The sequence below is a fragment of the Zootoca vivipara genome, chromosome 2 (assembly GCF_965207765.1).
Source record: "Zootoca vivipara chromosome 2, rZooViv2.hap1.1, whole genome shotgun sequence".
Taxonomy (NCBI): Eukaryota; Metazoa; Chordata; class Lepidosauria; order Squamata; family Lacertidae; genus Zootoca; species Zootoca vivipara.
The window spans coordinates 120567157-120579328 of NC_142584.1; positions in this window are offsets into that span (position 1 = coordinate 120567157).

The following is a 12172-nucleotide window of genomic DNA, read 5'->3' on the forward strand; positions in this document are numbered from 1 at the left end:
GGTCTGCAAAGTTGTGCAAGCTTCATCCACCTGGGTTGGGGGGGGGCCATCTCCTTCCGTGCTGGGGACTGAATCGAGGACCTCCTTCTGCATGCAAAACAACTGCTCCACCACAAAGCTATGCCCCCCAACAGCAAAGCCCAGTTTCAAACACCAGCCCCCCTTAAAAAACTACCCAGTAGATTCCCCCGCCATGGTAAAAGGAGTGTTATAAAAATGGACCTTCCAAACCAGTAGGAACAACAAAAATGAAGCGAGGAAATTAAATCTGCCACCTTCGTTCTCTGAAGGACTTTGGGGGGGGGGCTTCATTCCTTGCTGCTGCCGGGACCTTTTCACGAAAGAAATTGGATTATAGAGCTTGTTTGGAAGGAAGATCTTTGCTTTCTGGGAGTGGAGAGGAATCCCCCGGGAGGAAAATTAACCACGAACCCCAAAATTTGGGATTCCCCCCAAACCAATGCCAAACCTTTGCAGTTGTTTTGCTACTCAGAGCTAGGGTCGCAGCTATCATCCCAAAACCCAGTTGCAGGAAGCACATCAAGAAATACCTCGAGAGTCAGGGGTTCCAAGGTAATACCGGAGTTTTGCAAACTTTTTACAGCGAGGCCCCCTCCCCCCCCTGCCCCTTGTCGTCACACCTCGTGGTCCCTTCCGACTCTACGATTCCACCGCGTTTGAGAGAAAGCTCGCCCTCTCGTGGCCGGCGGAGGAATGACGCGAGGTTGGTTGTCGGGAGCGCGCCCCCCCGCCCCGCCTAACTACAAGGCCGCAGCGCGGCCTATTCCCGGGGCGCCCGCAGCCCTCTCGGGCCTGGCGGGGCGCCCACGGCGAGCAGCGGCTGTGGAGGGGCCTTGCGCCCCCTCCCCAAGCCGCTGCCAATAACAAGGCCTACGGTGCAAGAGCGCCCACCGCCCTCTCATGCCCCCGCAACCGCCACTGAAAGAAACAACGGCCGCCGCCATGAAAAGCAAGCCATTCCCCCCGCCCCGGTCCCTCTAGAAAATTACATAAAGGCCGTTACTTACCTGAATCCGGCCTCCTGAATACGCTCCTGGACGTTCCTGATCCTGGAAGGAAGGAAGACCAAGTGAGGCCTGGCTGACTCCACCCCCGGCCTTGACTCCACCCCCGGCCTTGACTCCACCCCCGGCCGGCCATCCATTGACCTACCTGGCCGGGGGCGGGGCAAAGCCCAACCGAAGCCAGTGGGTGGCACACGCCCAGGTAAGTCCCGCCCAGGTGCCGCAAACCCCGCCCACCTGTGTGGAAAGGGGAGGGGCGGTAATTGTCAGGAGCTGCCCGTCCTTCGAGTGTTGCCTTGTCGCCTACAGGTCTGCGGAAGGAAGGTGTGTTTGTGTGAGCATTTCTGCAGGATGGTGCCCATCTAGCTGCCCACACAGGGCATTTTCTAGGGTTGCCGGACTCAGTAGACAACAGGACTTCCGTGCCTTGAATTGCCCTGCTCTCTTTTGAGTCTGGAAACCTTAAAACAAGAAATTAGACAAAGGGTCTGCTGGTTTCTCTCTTTAAGGTTTCCAGACTCAAAAGAGAGCAGAGCAATTCAAGGCACGGAAGTCTTGTCCTCTATTGAGTCTGGCAACCCTAGGCATTTCTCATTTCCTAGTCTGGGCCTAGATGGGTGAAAGCTTTAACTCTGTGATTTGGTAGATTCCTTCGTAATAATGGGGTGGGTTTCCCCCCCTCTTTTCAGGGCCTCATCCTCTCCAGAGACTTGGAATCTCCAAACCCAGGGCCCTCCCCCTTCCTCTCTCACTGCCCCCCCCCCACTGCTTATCCCCCCTGTCCCTTTAAAGCCAGGGAGATGAATTATTATTATTATTATTATTAATAGTGCAAGTTTCACCCGAGGTCTCTGTCCTCATCCTCCCCTGAGTGGTGGATCTATGGCTGGGCTGGATCTGTCCCGCCTCAGACCGCAGAGGAGGCAACTCAGAGGATGGACTGGAATCAGTGTGTCCCAATGTGGTGGGATCAATGCGTCCCAAAATAGGAGCCCTTCCTTGCAAGCTGAAGTGGTGCACAGTCCAAACACCCCTGGGGGTGAGGAGGTGGCAGAGTCAGAGACTTTGGGACACTGCCCACCAAACCAGGCAGTGCTTGTGAATGGCGGGTTCAGCTATTGCTTTAAAGAGCCCTGAAAAGTGGCCACACCAGACTGATCAACGAGATCTGGAAGGGACCCATAAAGGGCACTCATCTTCCTTGGTGCTGGTGGATGTCAGAGTCACAAGGTACTGTACCTCCTGGGACTGGGTGGCTGGCAGTCTTCTGTAGCCTCCTGCTCAGGGAGCAACAGGCCACCACGTCACACACCCCTCGCTCTGCAGAAATACCCCCCCCTTGAGAGACGAACCCCCCCCCCTCTGCAGTGCAGGGCATCCTGAGCCACAAGCAGGGAGCGACTGGGGAGGGGGAGCTGAAGCAGCTTCTCTTTGAGTAGGTTTTGCTTTGCTCTCTACTGACCTCAGTCTCCTGGATTGTGGCCAGCTTCCCTCTTCCATTTCCCTGAATGCTGAGAGGTGCTCAGGCATGGGGAAGCGAAACTCCCCCCAGCGCCTCTCTGCAGTGTCTCTCCCCCCCCCTGCCTATGGGGGCAGAGTGAAGCGGGGTGATGGGGGGAAGACAAGCTCTGGGCTCAGAGGGACCAGAGGAGAGGAGTTTCTCCCCTTGCCAGGATGGTAGTTGAAGATACAGAGTTTGAGCATATTGAATATACAGAACTAGAGAGGGAGTTGCTCTCTCCTGCTCAAGGGGAATCATCTCCCCAATCCCACCCCCTCCTGACACCTTGGGAAAAATGCTGCTGTGCTCTGCTGAGTTTGGCTTGGCATGACCAAGGTGGAATCAGAGCCAAGAGCTGCATCAGCCCTGGATTTCAGCCTGGGAACAGAAGAACTTATTTCCCAGGCCCAACTTGCTATTATCAAATGCCAGCTTTGGAGTCCGATTCGTGCTTCCGGCTGGATGGGAGAGAGTGCCTGTGGGCACATTCAGAATATGCTCAGCCCTTTGGGGTTAGGGGCAGAGACCAGCTCAGGCCCCCTGATTTCGTCTGTCCCAATGCCTTCGCCTTTATGAATTGCAAACAGCATTGCAGGGGGTTGGACTAGATGACCCTTGGGTCCCTTCCAACTCTACGCTTCTATGATTCCTGAGCCTGAGTCCTTTTGCCTTGCTGCGCTCAGGCAGAGTCTGCTGGCAACTGGTGTTGCTGGCCTTGCTCCGTTAGTGGACTGGGCAGGAATTGATTTGGAAGTGGGGAAGGTTGCTGTTCTGAGAAAAGCAGTGGTGGCTGGGACGGAGCGGAGCCTAGCCACTAATTCTGTGAAGAGGGAAAAGGAGCTTGTTTGTTTGCTCAGAAAACTTCCACTTTCACCCAAAGGAGGTCTAGCTGACATCAAATAAAACACACACACACACAACTCTGCTGTTTTCCTCCCCCCCCCAGCCGCCCCCCTGCTAGATTTGTGCATTATCTGTTGCTGAACAACCTAATGATAGATATAGCACAATAAAAACAATCCCATTTTTGTTGATTTGTTTTTAATTCCAGTACCTTAACCTGGTCTCCCTGTCCTCATTGCCTGCAACTGAGTAGTGTCCCTGAGCATGCACAAAGTGCATTTACTTCACTGTAAATAGAGTCACACAAGGCTTTCAGGCTGCAGAGACTTTTCTTTCTTTCTTTCTTTCTTTCTTTCTTTCTTTCTTTCTTTCTTTCTTTCTTTGAAAGGTAGCAGGGGCAGGCTGATTGAACCCGATTCATTTACAAAAATGTGACATAAGTTAATTTCTAAAATGTATAAACTTTAATTAGATTGGCAAACGAAAGATGAACAGGTGAAATTGGTTATGGGTGAAGGATTTTGGTTATGATACTGAATTGGCAATGTGGGAGAGACTATGGACAACAGGATTAAAATATACAGCTTGTTACACTTTGAAGAGAACTATATGAAAATGATGTATCAGTGCTTTTCACTCCTAGTAAATTAGCTAAAAAGTATACATCAAAGTCTAAAACTGGAAATGTAAAGAGGAAAAGGTGATAAAAGACTTCTGGGAAATGACAGATAATAAATTGAAAATAATGTTGAAAATAACTTCCTAAGAAACCAGACGCAAAATGGCAAAACTTACAGGAAGAATTAGAAACCAGGAAAAGGCGGTCTGTAATAAAGAATGTTTATGTTTTTATTTTGCTTGTACTGTTTATGCAAAATAGAAAATGCACAAATGAAATTTTAAAAATTAAAATATGACATGAGAATAAGGAAAATAGCAACATGGCAAATTAATCTGCTCTTGTTAAATGTGCAGGGCGTAGTGGTTCTTGGGCTGGCGGCAAAACAGTTCTATTGCTGCTGGTGGCCTGGCCCCCCTCCCCTCTCCCCCCTGGTCATCAGTTGCTACGCAGGGGAAGTTTAGCTTTTGCAAAAACCAACACTTGTAGAGCCTTTCTCTGGGCAACGGATGGGGTGGGGCAGGAGTGGGGGAAGAAAAGGCTTCAAGACAGCCTTGCTAGGGCAACCAGGCTAGATGGGCAGCATGTGAATAATAAAATTATTGTTTCAATTATTATTGCATGGGTAGGCCAACCAGCCCACCGCCCCAATCTTTCTGCTGAAGATGCCAATTCCCCTGTGCTCTGCTTACTTTGCATCTTTGCTGCTTGAATGTTTGTGCTCAAGCCTTGGCACCAGAAAGGATGCCTCTCACATATGCCGCTGGGAGATCTTAACCAAAACCCCATATTTGATTTTGGGGGAAAGGCCAAGATTTGGCAGGGGGAGGGGGGGGTTCTGAATCCTGAAGGAGGACAGACAACTCTTTCAACTTGCAGTATATATATATATATATATATATATATATATATATATATTTTAATGAAGCATTCCCCATGTTTTACACCCCAACCCTCAATCTCTGAGTGATGCAAGATTCCCGGGGTTCCATGCACTTACCCAGAGTTCACTTTCCTTTTGGGAATGAGGCACAGGGGAGACTGTACTGTCTTTATGATATATGGTTTATTCACACACACACACGTTAGGATTTTAAGTAGCCAATGCTGGCTAGTGTGATTGGTATAAATCACATGAGATGTCTGAGAAGAGTGTGGGAACGGAAGACTGTCTTATCCAGGCACCCCCAAAACTTTGGCCCTCCAGATGTTTTGGACTATAATTCCCATCTTACCTGACCACTGGTCCTGTTAGCTAGGGATCATGGGAGTAGTAGGCCAAAACATCTGGAGGGCCACAGTTTGGGGTGCCTGGTCTTATCTCTTCCATCTGTGAGTGCTATTGGACTGTACTTTCGTTTTAGCTGTATGCTTTCTGTTTCTGTCCGAGTTTGGAGAACACAGACCTGATTATGGATCTCTGTATATAGTGTGAATAAAACGTTGTTTAGATCTACGGATGTTTCTTTATTCTTGCTGTGTGATGCCAGAAGGCATGTGTGCACTTTTCATATGAGAAGTGTCGCAGAGAGGCACTCTGGAGTGAAGGGACACGCCATTCCAGAGACTTGCCTACCGGGAGACGCTCGGAGGTACTGGGGGTCTGCCGTTCCCCCTCAGGAGCGCCTGCCGACAATATATACAACCTGAGCCTGCGATGCAGGAGTTCATAGCATTAATTGTTTCTCCTGTAGCTGCAGCCTTGGATTCAAACAGAAATCAAACCTTGGTCTTTCTCTCAAGCTTGCTGCTTTCCCTTCTGGCTCACATCACTGCAACTCAACTCTAAACTCTGGCTTTTGTCCTTCTCACTATCTGCAAGTTGAGGGAGCGGGGAGGGTACCACCCACTTGCCATCTCACAGAGAGCCCCTTTCCTTTGTTCCCTTAATGGCCCATCACCCATGAGATCATCTCATCAGGAAGCAAGCCTGGCTTACAGTTTAATACAGTGGTGCCTCGCTAGACGAATGCCCTGGAAGACGAATTTTCCGCTATACGAATAGGTTTTGCGATCGGAGGTTGCCTCGCAAGACGATGAGTTTTTTTTATGACCACCGCTTCGTCTTGCGAAGTGTGGCCATAAAAACCTCCGATTGCAAAACCTAGCGAAAGGGGCATTTGTCTAGCAAAGGGGAACGAGCACACGAAAGCTCATACCAAAATATAAACTTAGTTGGTCTTTAAGGTGCTACTGAAGGAATTTTTTTATTTAACTTCCTGACAGTAAGAGCTGTTCGACAGTGGAATTTGCTGCCAAGAAGTGTGGTGGAGTCTCCTCCTTTGGAGGTCTTTAAGCAGAGGCTTGACAGGCATATGTCAAGAATGCTTTGATGGTGTTTGTTTCCTGCTTGGCAGGGGGTTGTACTGGATGGCCCTTGTGGTCTCTTCCAACTCTATGATTCTATGAAAAACTTCCCTAAACAGGGCTGCCTACAGATGTCTTCTAAAAGTCAGATAGTTATTTATTTCCTTGACATCTGAGGGGAGGGCATTCCAGAGGACGGGTGCCACTACCAAGTAGACCCTCTGCCTGGTTCCCTATAACCTCACTTCTCACAGGGAGGGAACCGCCAGAAGGCCCGCAGAGCTGGACCTCAGTGTCCAGGTGGGGGTGAACGGTGGGGGTGAAGGTCTTTAAGCAGAGGCTTGACAGCCATCTGTCAGGAATGCTTTGATGATGTTTCCTGCTTGGCAGGGGGTTGGACTGGATGGCCCTTGTGGTCTCTTCCAACTCTATGATTCTGTGAGACACTCCTTCAGGTATACTGGCCTTTGAGGGCTTTAAAGGTCAGCAGCAATTTTGAATTGTGCTCAGAAACGTACTGGGAGCCAATGTAGGTCTCTCAAACCCAGGGGTTCCTCCACCTGGAATTGCCATCAGGGAATAAACCTGGGACTTTCTGAATGCCAATCAGATGCTCTGCACCTGCTAATCCTTTGTGCTAATCCTTTGTGCTTGGCATGGGGTGGCGTGGGGTGGGGGTCCTTCCCTTGGGAAGCAGAAATGTCTCCTCTGTGAGGAGGTTTTGCTGCGCTCACTGTTGACCTCAGTCTCCTGGATTGTGGCCAGCTTCCCTCTTTCATTTCCCTGAATGCTGAGCTGTGCTTGATGCATGGGGAAGCATCCCCTCGGCTCCCGGGGGGGGGGGCTGAAGTAAGGAGGGAGTGGGGGGGACACATACACTCTGTACCTAGAGGTCCTGCTTCTGTTGTCAGGGACTGTGACCAGTGGCGGGGAGGGGGGAGGGGGGGAGGAAGAGAAGTTTATCCCCCGCTCTTGCCAAGATAGTAGCTGAAGAGAGTCTCCTGTCCAGAGCCCCCCTTTGCACCCGTACACCCCTCCGTCCTCCTTCCCACCCCCAGGCAGGATCTGCACGTACACCAAAATTACATTGGCACTCCCTGCAATGAGAAATCTAGCACAGCAGTGATAAACGTTGCACGCCAATCTGTTACCAGGACATTTTCCCCCCTTCTCCTTCGCATTGGGGGCGGCGGGGGGGGGGGAAGAGAACATTAAAAATGTGACGCAGCAGCAGCAGCTGCACTGGTACAATCTGTTCTCCCATTTCAGGTCTCTGCCTCCACACCTTCCCCCTCATCACCCTCGCCCATCCCTGTGGAAGCCAGTGGAGTTGAGTGGGAATTCAGTTTGGAAACTCAAGCGGACTCAGTGGGGAACTTACTGGGGTATGTGACAAAAGGTCCAAAGGACAGGATTGAGATGGGTCTCAGCCCCCGGGATGTGTGTGAGAAGAGAGAGGGAGTTGTTCTCTCCTGCTAAACGGGAACCGTCGCCTCCCTCCCAGTCTCTCCTGGCACCTCGAGGGAGGGCACCTTCGCAGGTGAAGTCAAACCCTTGGGGAGTTACAGCGCCAGCTTTCCTACCTTTGGGCTGGCTGGACAGGACAGTGCCTCTGAGCACATGCAGAGTATGCTGTAGGGTTGCCAGACTACTCAATAGTGGACAGGACTCCTGTGCCTTTAATTGCCCTGCTCTCTTTTGAGTCTGGAAACCTTAAAGAGAAACCAGCAGACCCTTTGTTTAATTTCCAAGCAAAGGCTCTGCTGGTTTCTCTTTAAGGTTTCCAGACTCAAAAGAGAGCAGGGCAATTCAAGGCCCAGAAGTCCTGTCCTCTATTGAGTCTGGCAACCCTAGTATGCTTACGCCTTTGGACTTAAGGACAGAAATCAATATACAGCCCAGACGTCAGGTTTCCCTTCCCTTTTAGAAATGATGAACATCAAGCTTCGCCTGAGTCCTCAGATCTTGCCGTGCTCAGGCAGAGCCTGCTGGTCACTGAGAGTGGATTTGGCAATAATGCTTCGGGGGGGGGGGAATTACTGACTACGAGCCCCAAAATATGGGTTCCCCTCCAAACCTGTACCGAAGTTTTGCTGTTGTTCTGTAGCAAAGGGGGGGAAAGCAGGGCTCTTGCTGGTGACTAAGAGGGAAAGCAAAAGAAATTATGCAAAGAGATAAAATGGAGGTTGTTTGTTTAGGGAACTTTCACTTCCACCCAAAGGTTCGGAGGGAATATAATAATAATAATAATAATAATAATAATAATAATAATAATAATTTATTATTTATACCCCGTCCATCTGGCTGGGTTTCCCCAGCCACTCTGGGCGGCTTCCAAATGAATATTAAAAACAGTACAGCATCAAACATTAAAAACTTCCCTAAACAGGGCCGCCTTCAGTTGTCTTCTAAAAGTAAAATAATTGCTTATCGCCTTGACATCTGCTGGGAGGGCCCTCTGCCTGGTTCCCTGCAACCTCACTTCTTGCAAGGAGGGAACCGCCAGAAGGCCCTCGGTGCTGGATCTCAGTGTCCGGGCTGAATGATGGGGGTGGACGGGGATTAAAACAAAAAACAAAAACTCCTCCGCCTTCCCCTCCCCACACCCACCTTGTGCATGACGTCTGCTGCTCAGCAGTGTAAGGATAGGTACTGTAATATATATACTTTGATCCACATGATCAAAAGTTGAACAAGACATTGCCGTTTTGTGTTTAATTATTTCCAGTGCCATAATCTGGCATTGCCACCTCCTCCTGGTGCCCTGTTGCTAACAAACACATGCTGAATCCCTGTTTCCCTTGGAGGTCCCTGGATGTGGTCTGAAGGAGGCCCATGAACACATACAGAGAGCCCTAAAGCTGGATCAGGCCGAAAGGGACATCCGCAAGTCCAGCAGAGTCTATTTTCAGAATGGCTGTTCAGGTGCCCCAAATTGGAAGACCCCCGTTAGCAGGAGCTGAGCAGAACAGCTGCATCATCTCTCCCCTCCTGAAACTCGCAGGAACTGGTATTCTTCAGCGGCGTTTTGAAATGAGTCATGAGATAGACAGTGAAATACCGTAGGAATGTTTGTGGAAAGGAGTAAATACACGAAAACATGCGCCAACAAAGGTTGCCTAGTGCTGCCATTAAACCTCACTACGTACATAGGTTGAGCAGGCACACTAAGGCATTGGGCTCCACAATTAGTTGTTTGGCTTTTTTCACCTCTGTGATTGGACCAACCAGCCTAGGATTCAATAAGCTAAACTGCAGATTTGTTTTTTGTTTTTAATGTATCACAGAAATAACAAGGCAGTTGACCCAACTGCAAAACTGTGTGAACCTATAGTTAATTATATGAAAGCAACAGAAGGCCTAATTTGATTTACGCAGTTGCTGTGGTTCTTAGAGCTCTCAGCCAGCAGCTGCAGTGGGTGGTAGAGGTGGGTGGGACGCCCACAGCAAGAATTTTGTGGGTGCCCAGGCCCCCAGGACCCCCTGGAAATGGCGCCCATGCTTGCAGGTGGACCTGATTCAATTACTGAAATAAGAAGGGAGAATGAGGATAATGGTGTCCAGCACATGCCAAAGCCAAAACTCTCGTTTGGGCGAAGGAAGTCTGTTGTTGTTGCTGCTGCTCGCTATGCCTTGCTTGCTTTCTGCCCCCACCCCACCCCCGCTCTCTACCTCCCAGCCCTCCCTGCTCATGCTGAACCCGGTGCTGGGGATTTCCAGACCTGCCTTTGGTGAGCCTTGAGTTGTCTGGCTGGGGACTTTCCCTGCAGCTGAGCTTTGATCCTGCCAATCACAGGCTCCGAGGCTGCCTGGTCATCGGTTGTTAGGTAGGGAAGGTGTCACTTATCCTCACTGAACAGCCCAGGCTGCTGCTGCAAGAGAGGGAAAGCCTTTCCCTGGGCAAATGGCGGCACCGGCAGCGGGTGCAAAGCAGGCTTGGAAAGATTAGGTCTCTCTGTCTCTCTCTCTCTCTCTCTCTCTCTCTCTCTCTCTCTCTCTCTCTCTCTCTCTCTCTCGCACAGAGAGAGAGAGAGAGAGAGAGAGAGAGAGAGAGAGAGAGAGAGAGAGCGCACAGGTGTGCTCCAGCCTTTCCACTGATGGGAACAGGGAGATTTTGCCATGCTCATCCCAAGGATCACGGTGCAAGGACCCCTTCTCACTCAACAGCCTCGGTCCAGTATACCTGAAGGAGCGTCTCGTCCCCCATCGTTCTGCCCGGACACTGAGGTCCAGCGCCGAGGGCCTTCTGGCGGTTCCCTCGCTACGAGAAGCCAAGTTACAGGGAACCAGGCAGAGGGCCTTCTTGGTAGTGGCACCCGCCTTGTGGAATGCCCTCCCACCAGATGTCAAAAAGGAAAATAATTACCAGACCTTCAGAAGGCATCTCAAGGCAGCCCTGTTTAGGGAAGCTTTTAATGTTTGATGGATTTCTGTATTTTAATATTTTGTTGGAAGCCGCCCAGAGTGGCTGGGGGAACCCGGCCAAATGGGCGGGGTATAAATAATAAATTATTATTATTATTATTATTATTATTATTATTATTATTATTATTATTATTTGCAATGCTAGACACTTGGGACTGAAGCCCGCTATCGATCCCTGCTCGTTCAAATGGAAATGTGGTGTCATTTCGCTTACTGTACTTCCAAATGTGACAAGCCAGCCCTGCAGCCTTCAGAGGAGCTCCCCTGCTCATCCTGCCCCAAGGTCCTGCCCTAATAACCCTCCTTCCCTCACCCCCATTATACTTTGCTGAAGGCACCCCTTGGTTATCCTGCCTTGCTGTATTAATTTACTCCTGCCCATTTAGATCCCACCCATTTGAGATGTGCAATAGATTCTGTCTTCGCACCAGAAGCTCTCTGGATTCACCTCCTGACATTTCACATTTTCTGCTCCCCCGCACCAAACTCAGAGATTTGGGCTGCTTTTCTCTCCCCCTCCCTTAATGCCCATTATGGGCCTAATTGCGCCACTTTATACCATTATACCACCTTAGGACATGGGTGGTGCTGTGGTCTAAACCACTGAACCTCTTGGGCTTGCCAATCAGAAGGTTGGCAGTTCAAATCCCCATGATGGAGTGAGCTCCCGTTGCTCTGTCCCAGCTCCTGCCAACCTAGCAGTTCAAAAGCACACCAGTGCAAGTAGATAAATAGGTTCCTCTGCGGCGGGAAGGTAAACGGCATTTCTGTGTGCTCTGGTTTCCGTCACGGTGTCCCATTGCACTAGAAGCGGTTTAGTCCTGCTGGCCACATGATCCGGAATGAAGAATGACCCTCATGACACGTAAGTCATTTGACACCAGTGAAGTCTACTTTGCTTTCTGGCACCTGTTTCTACCCCTCCTGCCATTCAAAGTGGCCCAAAACTCACTGCTTTGTTGTGTATTTATATAGGTCTAGCCTAGAAATATCTGCTTCGTTCAGGACCTTTCCTGGCTGGCAAAGCTGTGCCTTTCCTGACCTGTTTGCCTTGATGCTGTGGAATTATATAACCTGTTCAGAGCTGAAAGGGAAATGAAAAGCACAGGAAACACATATCCAAAATTTGAATTGTATTCATTCTTTTTGGAAACAGGGAAGCATGTAAGTGAAAAGCAAAATTTGGATTCAAAACAAAATTAAAAAATCCTTCCAGTAGCACCTTAGAGACCAACTAAGTTTGTCATAGGTATGAGCTTTCGTGTGCATGCACACTTCTTCAGATACACTGAAACAGAAGTCACCAGACCCTTATGTATAGTCAGAGGGTGGGGAGGGGTATTACTCAGAAGGGTGGTGGGAATGGGTGATGGGCTGATAGGAGTGGTAAACCTGTTGATGACTGTTGTACAGGTGCTCCTTGCGACATTATGCAGAAAAAAGGAGACTCTC